Here is a 12,316-nt window from a genome sequence, read left to right as displayed (position 1 = left end):
TTCTTCTCACTTGTTTGGGAGAGGAGTTAGATGAGCTAGCCCAAAACTTTTTATTTTGAATGGCTGGCTGCTGATATATGACAGCTGCATGCATTTCTGCCATGCAGCACACCTTGCCTGTCACCCAGATCACCAAGTAGCAGAGGTCCAATCCTTTGCTGTTCTTTCTAGTTTCAAGGGAGCTACTTTCCAGGTCCTAACTGGGGGCAGCCTGGCTCAGCCTGCTCGTTTACCAAAGAAGAGAGAGCTGTGCCAATGTCTGTCCAGCCTCCTTAGTTGGCCATCACCCCTTTGCAAAGTTCTGTAACCTGCATGGAGGCTGCTTGGGAGTGGAACAAGGAGTGGCTCCTAAATGGGGTCTTGGCAGCTTAAAAGCATGGGTTCTTTACACATTGGCCTTTCAAAACTCTTTCCTAACTGAGTAGAATTCAATTTATAACTTGACTCCTCAAAGCATTAGCTTTTAGTTGTGATGAACACATTCCTTCTTTCCCTCCTTGTCTCCAAAGAAGCCATTCCCAGTTAGTCTGTGATGAGGAAAGAACACTTTTAAGTCAGGTAGCACTCCTTGCAGAAGTCAGAAATTAGTGAAAAACCTGGGAACTGGTTGCAGCCTGGATTCTCTGATCTCCTTACATAGGACATTTTATCTTTTAGTATTGAGAAGGTATTTTTTCATCATTGCCTTTGATTTTCTTTATCCATGGCAAAATTTGAATTTTGGAAGCTCTTGAATAAGCAGAAAGATCCTTGTGTGATGTTTGGAGATAAAAACATTGCAGAAAGCAGGACAATCCTTATGCATACTTCACAAAAATACATAATCTGAAATACTTTTCAAAGGAAGGATGAAGACTTATGTTCTGCTCTGGGAGGTGTTAATATATGTAACAGTGGCAGCCAAAATGCATAGGTTTTGGGTTAAATTATTACAGGCTAATTAAGCAGTATGTATTCTTAGGAGAGGAATGTCTGGTGCAGAAGCTTTTACAGCCCTAGTCTGCATTTGCCTTCATGTCTCTCAGTCTTCAGGTTTCATCTTAAATGAACAAAGCTCCATGTGTTTATGTGTTTTGCAAGGCCTTGTCTGTCCTCTGAAGAGTTGTCTCAACTCCTGCATCTCAGGCATGCAGCAATTCCCCCCTGCAATCTCAAATCTTGCTTTGTTTTTCACCATTTAGCTTTTTAACCGTGGCCATTTGTGCACTGCTTCTCAGAGGTGAAATACATTTCAGATAAGTGAGTGTTAAGTTGACTACAGAGGAGTCCATGGGAAACAAGTAACTAGGGGTCAAAGTTCAAAAACACATTCTTACTCTATTTTGTTTTTTAAAATTTGGATGCATGAGTGGGGGTTTGTGAGAATTTGAAGTACAGCTGAGCCATTGCTGCAGAGACTGAGTCTGGTGGAAGAGGAGTTGTCAGCTTTGGTTTTCTGGAAACTGGAGACAACAAAGGCAAATGCTCAGGTGTGTTCTTATGGATGGGAATGGGATTCCTATTTGGGTAAAAAGAGCCATCCTGTTGATGTAATAAGTCATTGTGACATGGAATGAGGAATATCTGCATTGTCTGTGAGCAGTGTGACTTGGCCTCATCCGTTTTCCTTAGAAATGTAACTTTAGTTTCAGTTCCTCTCCCATCCCCCATGTGTATTGTTCAGTGGATTTCGTGTTTTTGTTTGTGTTGCAATCTTTGTAGTACCCAGATCTATTCACATGTACCATTTGGTCTAACACAACTAGAAAATGGCATCATCCCAGATCTATTCACATATACCATTTGGTCTAACACAACTAGAAAATGGCATCATACAAATTCCCATGTTACAGAAATACAAGGGCTAGATGGAGACATTGGGGTAGCCAGTCTGGCATACCTGTATGAAATGGTGATGGGATCCCACCCAGGAGCTCTCCTCAGGTGCCTGCTTTTCTTGCCTGGCTTCTGTTTTCTTTTGCTCCATTTTAAACTTGGAATAGGAGTAGTTAAACCCAGCTTTTGTACAAGAAGAAGTTAGCAGTCTAATCCCAATTTTGTGCTTAAATACAAAACTAAGGTCTGAGCTTCTGTTTGTGAAGTACTTACCACTTTTTACATTTTTAGTGTATGTGGTCACCTGCTGTTCCTTAATTCATCTTTGACTGGAGGGATTTAATGGATCACTCAATGTGTGTTTGTTGTCAGATAACTTCACTATGGAGATCTTTGTGGCAGATACATTTATTTCCCCATATCTGAAGGAAGGTAATTTTTCTAATGCATTTCCTGTTGCTTGTAGCTATTCACACAGTTTCCAGCAACAATTATTTTCTGCAGTCTTTGATTTCTACTTATATAAATTCTCTTCAACTCCTCTTTTTTGTCAGATTGATGTTGCCAGGTCTGGAATTTGCATAGTACTTTTGAAGTCTCTAGAATTAAATGCCTGACTGAGCTGGCAAAAGCCCCCAGCCATGGTGTCAGAAATTGGGCTTAGGCCATTGCTATATCCTGACATGGATGTACCCTCCACCCCGAGCAGTACTTCTTTCCTGATCCTGTGTTGTTATATTTGAGAAGTGTCTGCAGTGGGCTACAATGAAACTTTCAGTGTTGCAAAACCATAGGTCCAAAAGACTTTATTTTGGGTAATTGGCATGTGGCTTGTGTAAAGAACTTTTCTTCTCTCTTGCCCTTTGATACTCACTGATTCACAACCAGGAACTGTTTATGTTTCTTCATTGCCTGGAAAAGAGAAGGTTTTGGGATGACCCAGTTGTGGTATTCCAGTACCTGAAGGGAGCTTACAAGAAAAATTGAGAGACTATTTACAAGGGCATGTAGTGACAGGACAAGGGGGAATGGCTTCAAATTGCCAGAAGGTAGGTTTAGATTGGATATGAGGAAGAAATTTTTCACTGTGAGGTGGTGAGGCACTGGAACAGGTTGCCCAGAGAAGCTGTGGATGCCCCGTCCATGGAAGTGCTCAAGGCCAGGTTGGATGGGGCTCTGAGCAACCTGGTCTAGTGAAAGGTGTCCCTGTCCAAGGCAGAGAACACTAGGGTCCTGTCCAACCCAAACTATTCTATGGTTCTGTGTTTCTGCGATTATTTGAGGTGAGACCTTGCCAAATTGGTCCAAATTCCAGTTGGTGGAAAACAGCAGAAATCCTTTTGTACTCTTTCTTTGGTTACCAAAAGAGGAGGTGGCAAACACACAGCATGCTGCTGATTTTGATTTACAGTAAACATTTGACATACATCGAGTCTTTTTCTCCTCCCCAACTTGTAAACTGCCTAGGGTAAAGCACACAAGATGTAGTTCCTTTGGTAGAAAGAGCACCTGCTACCCCATGAAAGTCTGGATTATTTGCCTTCACACACAAAGTTTTGTAAGAAGTGGCTACAAGAGAAAACATAAAGGTAAACTTACTTTAAATAATGTTAAGTTGCCTCTAAAATGTGTAACTTGGACACTCCAGGGAGATGCAAGGAGATATCAGAAGGAATGAAAAGAGTTATTGTTTCTGTATACAGGAAAATATTTTGAATGTACAAGGGGGCCAAGGGATTAAAAGCATATTTGTGAGTGCTTATGTCTTTGCTCTTCACAGCTTACTGAATATGCAAAACTGAATTAAATTATTAACTTCTCAATGTATGCAACTTAAAAGGGAGAGACTTTGCACAAGTTTGGGCAAATGTTCTCTTACTGAGACTTCTTGAAGTTAATTATAATAAATTTTAAAATTAGTTAATTAATTTAAAAAATTACTATTAAAAGTAATTAATTTTAATTTTTTTTCTCTCAGCATAATCTGCAGGAGCAGTGGTGTTTGAATCTCAGTAGGCCTGCTCTAGTCCTAGGTGATACTCAAAATAAATCTGTCATTATTCCTGGTGCACAGTTATTATTAGAAGTGTAAGTTTAGGAAAGACAGAAACTGAAGGCAAAAGTTTGCACATTTGCATGATGGGTGCTCAGGTCATTATTGCAGTCAAAGGAAAACAGTGATTACTTTGAAATGTGTTCAGAGTGCTTTACCAAATGTTTAATTACTGGATCATATAGTTGATTTTGATGTCACATCAAGCATTCAACATCAGAGACCAGATTGCATTGGTACTTCTATCTATAAGAAACAAATCCAAAAGTAAAAAATCCAACTGTATTCCTTATCCAAATGAAAATGGCTTTCACCTAAAGGTAAATCTTTGTTGAGTGCACGCTTTTAAAAGAGATATTGGTGAAAGCAGCTTGTTGTTCAGGCAGTCACAGGTAATAATCAAAATGCTCTAAAAGTGGAATTTGTGTCTTTGTGAAAGGCAGCATCTCCATCCTATGTTTTGGTCTGAGAGGTAACTGTGTCTTCCTGTTTCTAGAAAAGAGCAAGATTGATGGCTGCAGATGGCACTGATCAGAACAGCAGTGTGGCTGCTGGGGTTTTTGATTCATCAGATGATTAACTCTCATCCAAGTGAAATGGAACCTGGTAGAGAATTACAGATGAGCAAGAGAAAGTCAGAGTGACATTTTCTGCTTTAGTTTATTAGAAAATGCACAGTGTCAAGTTTTAACTGTCTAAAGGTGCTGCCTGTGGAGGTGAGTGTGGAGTTCAGATCTCCTTGTGGACTTTGTGTACACACATTTGGTGTCCAAGGCTACAACTTGGCCTATAGTATAATGTCTGATATTATATAATATATAGTGTAGTACCTGATTTTGTTCTTGTTATGGGATTGTGAAAGCAGTCTCTAATGTACTGTGGTCTTCCTCTTTCTCCTTGTATGGCAGTGACATGTGCTGCTTTAAGTCTGGGTGATATCCAAGGGAAGGGATTAACTTTCATTAAGGTCCTTAGTGAGTGTGGACCTGGTATCAGACATATTTCACTCTATGTCTAGGTCAGCTATATTTTCAGGAATAGATTATTGCAGAATTATTGATTTGTTCTTGATGGCTGTCATTAGCCCTGTGGTAATTGGAATGGTCCTGGTAGGAATCACTGAATGGATAAAACCAATATAAGTGTTAAGGCTTCTCTGTCCCTGACTGCTTGCTTTTGCTCACCTGTAGAAAAAAGCAGATGGTAAAATTTTCACTGGCTTGTGGTATCTATGGTGATGGTAGAAATATTAAAGAGTTTCTTGTGAGAAGGGGCTTTTGAGCTTTTGTTCCAGCTGAATGCTGACCAGGCAAAGTCAGGAATCCTGGCAGCTGGTGCTGGAGGGAGCCTGTACACCATCAGTGACAGCATGCAGCCAGCAGCACTCTGTGCAGGAGGAGGCCAGGGTGGGCTGGCAGTGCTCTTGTGCTCAGCAGCATGGCAGGGAGCTGCCAGAGCTGGTGCCCAGCAGAGAAATTACCCTGACTCAGCAGAGGCCACAGCCCAGAGCAAGCTGCTGGGGAGGGTGCAGCTCTGCAGATTTGGGGCTGGGGATCTCTCCCTGAGGCTGGAGCAAGGCAGATGGGCTCCCTGCCTGCACAGATGTGGAGGGACAGCTGACACTGCTGCAGCACTGCAGTGGCTGGATAGAGGCTCTTTGGGAAGCCACACCATAGTTACAAGTGGGGATGGTTGGGGGTCTGCTGTGGGGGAGACCAGAGTCAGCTGAGAGCTTGCAGATCAGTGTTAGAGGGCAACAGCACGTGGGGTGGTGGTGTGGATGTCTGCTGTAAACTGAGAGGAACTGGACAAAGCTGTCTTCAGATATTTGGAGGAAGTCTTGTGGTCACTGGCCCAGATTCTTGTGGGAGTTTAGCTGAATATCCCATTACATGCTGGAAGGATAACACATCAGGGCACGAGCAACCCACAAGGTTTCTGCAGTGCATTGAGAGCAACTTCCTGATAAGGTGATCAAGAAGAAAATGAGGGGATATACTGCTGGACCTTGTACTTGCAGAGAAGGAAAGACTGATCAGGAATGTGAGGATTGAGAGCAGCAATATCCATGAGATTGGGGTGTGTGGGATCCTGAGATGAGGGGGAAAAGGTGAGGGACTGGGGTTCAGGGCAGCACTTTAATCTGTTCAGGGATTTGCATGGAAGAATCCCAGAGGAGATGATCCTGGGAAGAGCTGGGGTCCAAGAAGGCAGACTGGTTTTCATCCATGGTGAGGAGCTGTCCATTCCAATGAGAGAATCAAGCAAAATCAAGCATGGATTTACAGTGGACACCAACTCTACAATGACACGACTGGAACAGTGGCTGTTCTTTATTTCAGCTTTAGTAAGGCTTCCATCACTGTCTCCCATAACAGTCTCATGGTCAAACCAAGGGTGTGTGGATTAGATGTTTGGACAGTGAGATGGATTGACCTGGCAGAGCTGCTGGGCTCAAAGCTTTATGGTCAGTGGCATGAAGTCCAGCCAGAGACTAGTCCTCAAGGGTATAGCCCAGGGGTCAGTCCTGGGGTCAAATACTGTTGGAAATTTTCACTAATGACCCGGATGATGGGATAATATTTTGGTGCACACTCAGCAAACTTGCAGAACAAAAGTAAAAATAAAAGGAAGCAGTGCTTGATAGACCACTGCTGAGGCCAACAGCCTCCTGGGCTGCATTCAGACTGAGGGAAATGATCCTTTTCCTCTCTTCTGCTTTGGTGAGGCCACATTTAGAGTACTGTGCCCAGTTCTGGGCTCTCCAGTGCAACAGAGACATGGATGTGTCCTCCAGTATTCTGTGGACTCAAGATAATGGAATAATACTGCAACTGCTGAAGGACAGATCTCAATCAGTTGCACAGAAATGCAAGGAAAGACTTACTCTGCAGAACAGATGGAAGCTGAATTTATCAGAGGAAATATTAAAAAAATGAAAAAGTTTAGGTTTTCCATGAGGAAAGCATATATAATCCTCTTGGAATATTATTTTCCGTTTTTTAATATACAAACTACGTGTATGTTTATAAAATATATAAACAGTAGATAAATACACATGCAAATGTGTATATATGCATTTGTATGTATATATAAGCATGTCTGTATATATACACACTGAAGTATAAGTAAATAATACACAGAAAGAAACCACACTTTGACTCCAGGTCATCAAAACAACTGTTACAGACACTCTTGGTCCTGTTCTGTTATAAAATCTATCCTATTGTATTATTAATACAGAAGGGCAGGAGGTAAGCTCTCACATCAGTACAAACATGTAATTGCTGCCCTGGAAGATCTTCCCATCTGAGTACCTCCTTCAGCTGCAGAAGAGCAGAACTCTATTTTTGTGCACTTTGCTTTGCTGGTTGGCCGTGCTGCACGATGAGTTTACAAAACACTTGATGTGACAGGCTGCTGGGAAGGCTGTGACCCTGTGGCCTCAGAAACACCAGGGATGTGCTTGGCCTGCACCCACCATGTGTCACAGCTGAGCCCTGTGGAAGGCAGAAAAGTGTGTGGGAGCTGAGGAGGTCTGGAGAGAGCACGCCCGTGGTCAGCCCAAACACAAACAAACAAACCAAAAACCTGGGGTGACCAAAACATGTGCTTTGAATGTGAGACTGCCCGGTATGGGAGATGCTGGAATAAAGCAGGAAACAGCTTGTTCACTTATAATCTGTCTACTGTTAATAGCTGCAAATTCATTAAGGTAGTTAACTGATCTAAGGCTTTGAAGGCTCTGCTCGGGTAGAATACCTGAAGACACCAGAGAGTGAGTTTTGTGCTTATTCTTTCTGACCTGAAAAGAGTAACATTTCCTTTATAGTGTTTTTAGAGATGGGCAGGAAGTCCTGGGAAGAAATCCCATGGCTTGACATTGCAAGTCATAATTCCCCTTACCTTTCTTCAGTCCCTTCCTTCTGAAGAGCCTGGGTTGCTTGTTTTGGGTTTTCCCTATCATGTATCTTCTACCTGCAGAAATTTGTAGTACAAAAGATGACCACCTGGCCTGTGGGTGCTGATGACCTGGCTGTGAGTGCTTCTCTCTGGGCTGGTGGTTCTCTCTCTGAGTTCTGTGCTGGCAAGTGTCAGGTCTCCTATGCAAGAAGTCAATAACACTGTGATGAGCCAAATCTCTTACTCTTCCATATACCTGTTGCTTCAGTATTTTATTTAAAAAACCCAAATAAACAAACAAACAAACAAAAAAAAAAACAACAAAAAACCCCACCTCAATTATACAACCCCACTGGAGAGGTCTTTCTTGGCCTTCAGCCTAAGCCTGGATTCCACCACCCATAACTTGTATAAAAGTGTCTGGGGTGAAATCAGTGGTGGTGGCGATGCAATTTACACTTAGCATGTGGTGTTTATAAAATAAATACAAGTGGCAGCTGGTATAACTCATGAAAACTCAGTGTTTGGAAGGGGCCTAAGCCAAAGACCATCAGTCCATATAAAAGTTCCTGTTGGTTTTAGATTGATCATTTAGCTGTGCTGTGTGGGTATTGCATATGGCCCAGGTTAGTACTTTATGAGGCACCAAAGCTATAACATTGAGCCTTGCTGTCATTTACTGTCCTGCTGTTTTCAATTTAATTATAGACAGGCAATTAACAGCATAGGTGAGAGAAAAAGTGAATATTTTACTAGACTTACCCTAAAATCCACCAACAGTAGGAAAAGGGGGTTTGCTGTTATGCCTACAATAACTGAGCAGGTTTAAGCTTTCTAAAGACTGAAGTGAGGGGACAAATCACAGAGGTTCACATGTACACCTTGATCCACAGACAGCCTGTGCAAAAAAGATGAGAAGCTGATGGGCTTCAGGCATCAGGATGGAGGCTGGGGCTTGGGACAGGGGTACTTGCCAGTCATTTTCCTCTCCCATTAGCCCCAGCATGTGTATAGCAACACTGTCAGGAGCTTGAATTTTTGTGCATTGCCAGAAGCTATATGGGCATCTGTGTTGTCTGCTAATTCTGGGAAAGTTTGTTTGTGAAGATAACAAGGTGAGGGTCACACTGAAAAATTGTCCATAGATGCATCTAACACATCAACATCTAATAGTGGTTGACTGTTTCTTTTTTTTTGTTTCCTTTGCAGTTGTTTTGCCAGCAGCTTTGCCTCTGGCTTGCCAGAAATCATTGGATGTTTTGAATGGCACTTCTATTCAGCATCATTTTAACATCATGACATTTTTAGGGACATTTCTCTCATGCATGCTGGCTGTAGCCTACAGGCTCCTCTGTGAGCCAGAAGGTCCCATGATCTGTTTGGGGTGAGAAATAGCAATTCTCAATGTTAAAGCTACCAGGCTAAGGGTATGGCTTTGCAACATCTGCCTTAGTAACAGCACTGGCTTAAAAATACCCTGCACTAAGAGCTCTTTTCACCTGTGCTGTTCCCCATCCCTTTTTCATTAGCACAACTGTTCATGACGTGCAGTGAAGGAAAGGATTTTTTTTGCTGTGTGTTTTAAATACTGGCTTGGTTCCCCAGTACTATTCCCTGAGTGATGCTCAGCAAGGAGTTATCTGGATAACTGCAGTCAGGTTTTTCTTTCTGAAAAGCCACCTGCCACACAGCCATGGACAGCTGGCTGCTTTACAGCTCGTGTACCTGCTTTTACCTGTGTGAGGTCTGTCTGAAAACAAAGGGAGTGTTGAGTGGTTTCACAGAACAGGGACAGTAATTTTAAAGCCACCTGCAGAAGGGCCCAAAGTGTCTGTGCAAGGCACAGACTGATGGGGTCTGTGTTCCCAGCTTGGGAACACGGTGGCCACCAGTGCCAGCTGGGGGCAAGCACAGGGACCAGGTGCTCTGCAGGTGGCAGACTGCAAGCTGGGTTGGAGCTGCTTGTTTTTCTTGCAGTGGTGTTACACTGTGTTTCTAGGTGGGGAAAAGTGGAGTTTATAGCCTTTCTGAAGGATAATGTTTTTATTCTGCTTTCTTATGTACAAAGGAAGAGAATCCCTGTTGCCCTGCTGTTGTCCTTGGCCTTGTGAGGGGGATAGAGGAGGCTTGCCAGGTCCTCCTGTGTAGGTCAGAGAGGATCTTAAAATTTACTGTGTTGCAATAGAATCAAACTTGGTAACTGCAGGCCAGATTTTGGGGTTTTTTGTTTGTTTTGGAAAGTGACATAATTTCCTTTATTCATCATTCAGAGGAGAATTCTGCTGTGCTTTATTACCTATCTGGAAGCATATCTTGAATAGAGATGGTAAAACTGGTCTCTGCTAAAAGGATATAGATTGTTTGTTGGCTGTTTTGCTGTTCTATTTCTGTTCATTTTTGGGGTTGGAAAGTACTCATCCTTGAGGTTTGTTCTCCCCTCTTCACCACCCTGACCAAACCTGTTCCTTCCCACCAGCCATTCAGATTTTCTGCTGCTCTGTGGGTTTATGCTTATTTATTTATTTATTTGCACAGAGGTGCAGCACCCTAGGGGATGACTCAGATGTGCAAAAATAGGAGTGCATGGTTAGTCAGAGGTGGCCACAAACCTTCTAGACAATGCTTCCCAGGGATTAGCTCTCCCTTTTGGTTTCTTTTGTTTTCTTTGCTTTCAGACATTTGTCTCCAGGAGCTCAGAGACTGCAGCTGTGATTTCCTTTTTTTCCTCCGTGTGGGGTTGGTAACAGTGATTTGTGAGCCAAAAAGTTGAATCATATTTCCATGAATAAAGTCATCACAGTATCAACGTGATGCCTTTTCAAAACACAGGAATTAAGAGCTAGTTTAATTTAATTTAGTTGGAACCCTCCACCATTTTTATTAAACATAAACACAACGTAAGTTGCTAAAAGCCTCTGAGAGATTTATTAAGGCTCCTAATTTCAGTCTTGTAGAGAAGTCTTCCAAGATTATACAATGAATAGATTTTTCATTCCACTAAGGGTTTGGATTTTTTTTTCCCCATTTAAATGTAATTTGAAGTGCTGCCTGGGAACACACTGTAATAATTTAAATCATCACATGTCTTCTGTTAGAAGTGGGGCTGTTGTGGCTGCCGTGGTTGTTAACCTGGGAACAGATGATTGGGATGGTGAGCTCTAGTCTGTGTGTCACCACTCTTGGGCAGACATTGACATGCAACTCTTCAAAGGCATTTCATGGACTGCCATCATCTTTGCAAAAGAGACATTTAAGTCTCTGAGTCAAGAACCTGATAGTCTTTAGTAGCTTCCTCCTTTATGTCAATGGGACTTCGCATATTTAAAAGACATGTTCAGCATTTTCCATGTTTAAATCTGTTGAAACCAATCTGGCTTTGCTGCTGCACGCTGGCTAAGGCTCTGTCCCCATCTGCCTTTAACTGCCTTATGAATAATTTACCAGAGAGTGCTCTCAGTTATACAACATCACTTTTAGTGCTCCCCTGGGCTGTGGCCTGAGGCAGCTGCAGTTGGACACCACTGGCATGCACCTCCTGGTCTTCACCAGCTGATAGAAGTGATGGGCAGGGATGTGGGGCTCTGTCAGGGCCACCCCACCACTGCCCTGGATGCCCCAGGGGTGTCTGGTGAGTCACTGGTGAGCCATTGCCTCTGGAAGGGAAACAGAGATGCTGCACCAGCAACCTGTCAGCATTCCTGCTGTTTGTCACTTTGGAATGGGGCAAAAGCCACCCACTCCAATTAGGAGAAAGTTGTTTAATTAAAAGAAAGTTCACAAGTTGTTTAATGCATTAATAGAGAAGACATTTTCCCATTGCTTTCTGGGTTATAAAAGGAGGGAGAAACAGCAGGATTTTTACACCGAACTTTATCCTTAAATTAATGATGGAAAAAAAAGAGTTTATGGGATAGCCCAGTGTCCACAGGGGGTCTTTGCTTTATTTTTGAGTTTTGAAAAAGTAAATTGTTTGTGACACTTTTTTAGTCTGTCTCTTCTCTGCTCATGTGTCTCTCTGACATAATGCTGGTAAATTCTCTCTTTTGAACACTTCTACTCAAATTAATGACATTAGTTTCTAGAAAAAGAAATTGCAAACACTTTATGGCTTCTGGATGGTATTTATTGCTATGTTGACATGCAAAACCATGTTTGGCTTTTTAAAGTACGGATTTAAAAAAGATCCTGTGTGTTAATTTCCTCAAGAAATAGAAATCAAATGAACAGTCACATGTGAACTACCTGGAGCTTAAAAGTAAATAAAAAAAGCATCAGAGGGAAGATATGGGATGTCCTTTGCCTTCAGCCTTTTAAGATCAGTCATTTAAATAAATCTGAGATGTTCTGGTTAAACAAAACGTTACTCATGGAAGAAATCAACAATTGTGGTAAAAAAAGAAGAGAAAATGCTGAGGCATGCAGTATCTCTTGAGTTCCCTTCTGCTGGAAACAACACCACTGGGAAAGTACCACGTGTAAGTAAAAATCCATACACAAAAGTGTCCTATGTGACTTTACTGGTGAGCTTTGTTTAGGGCTTTGACA

This window comes from Oenanthe melanoleuca, chromosome 2 (assembly GCF_029582105.1).
Source record: "Oenanthe melanoleuca isolate GR-GAL-2019-014 chromosome 2, OMel1.0, whole genome shotgun sequence".
NCBI lineage: Eukaryota > Metazoa > Chordata > Aves > Passeriformes > Muscicapidae > Oenanthe > Oenanthe melanoleuca.
This window is presented reverse-complemented; position numbering follows the sequence as displayed.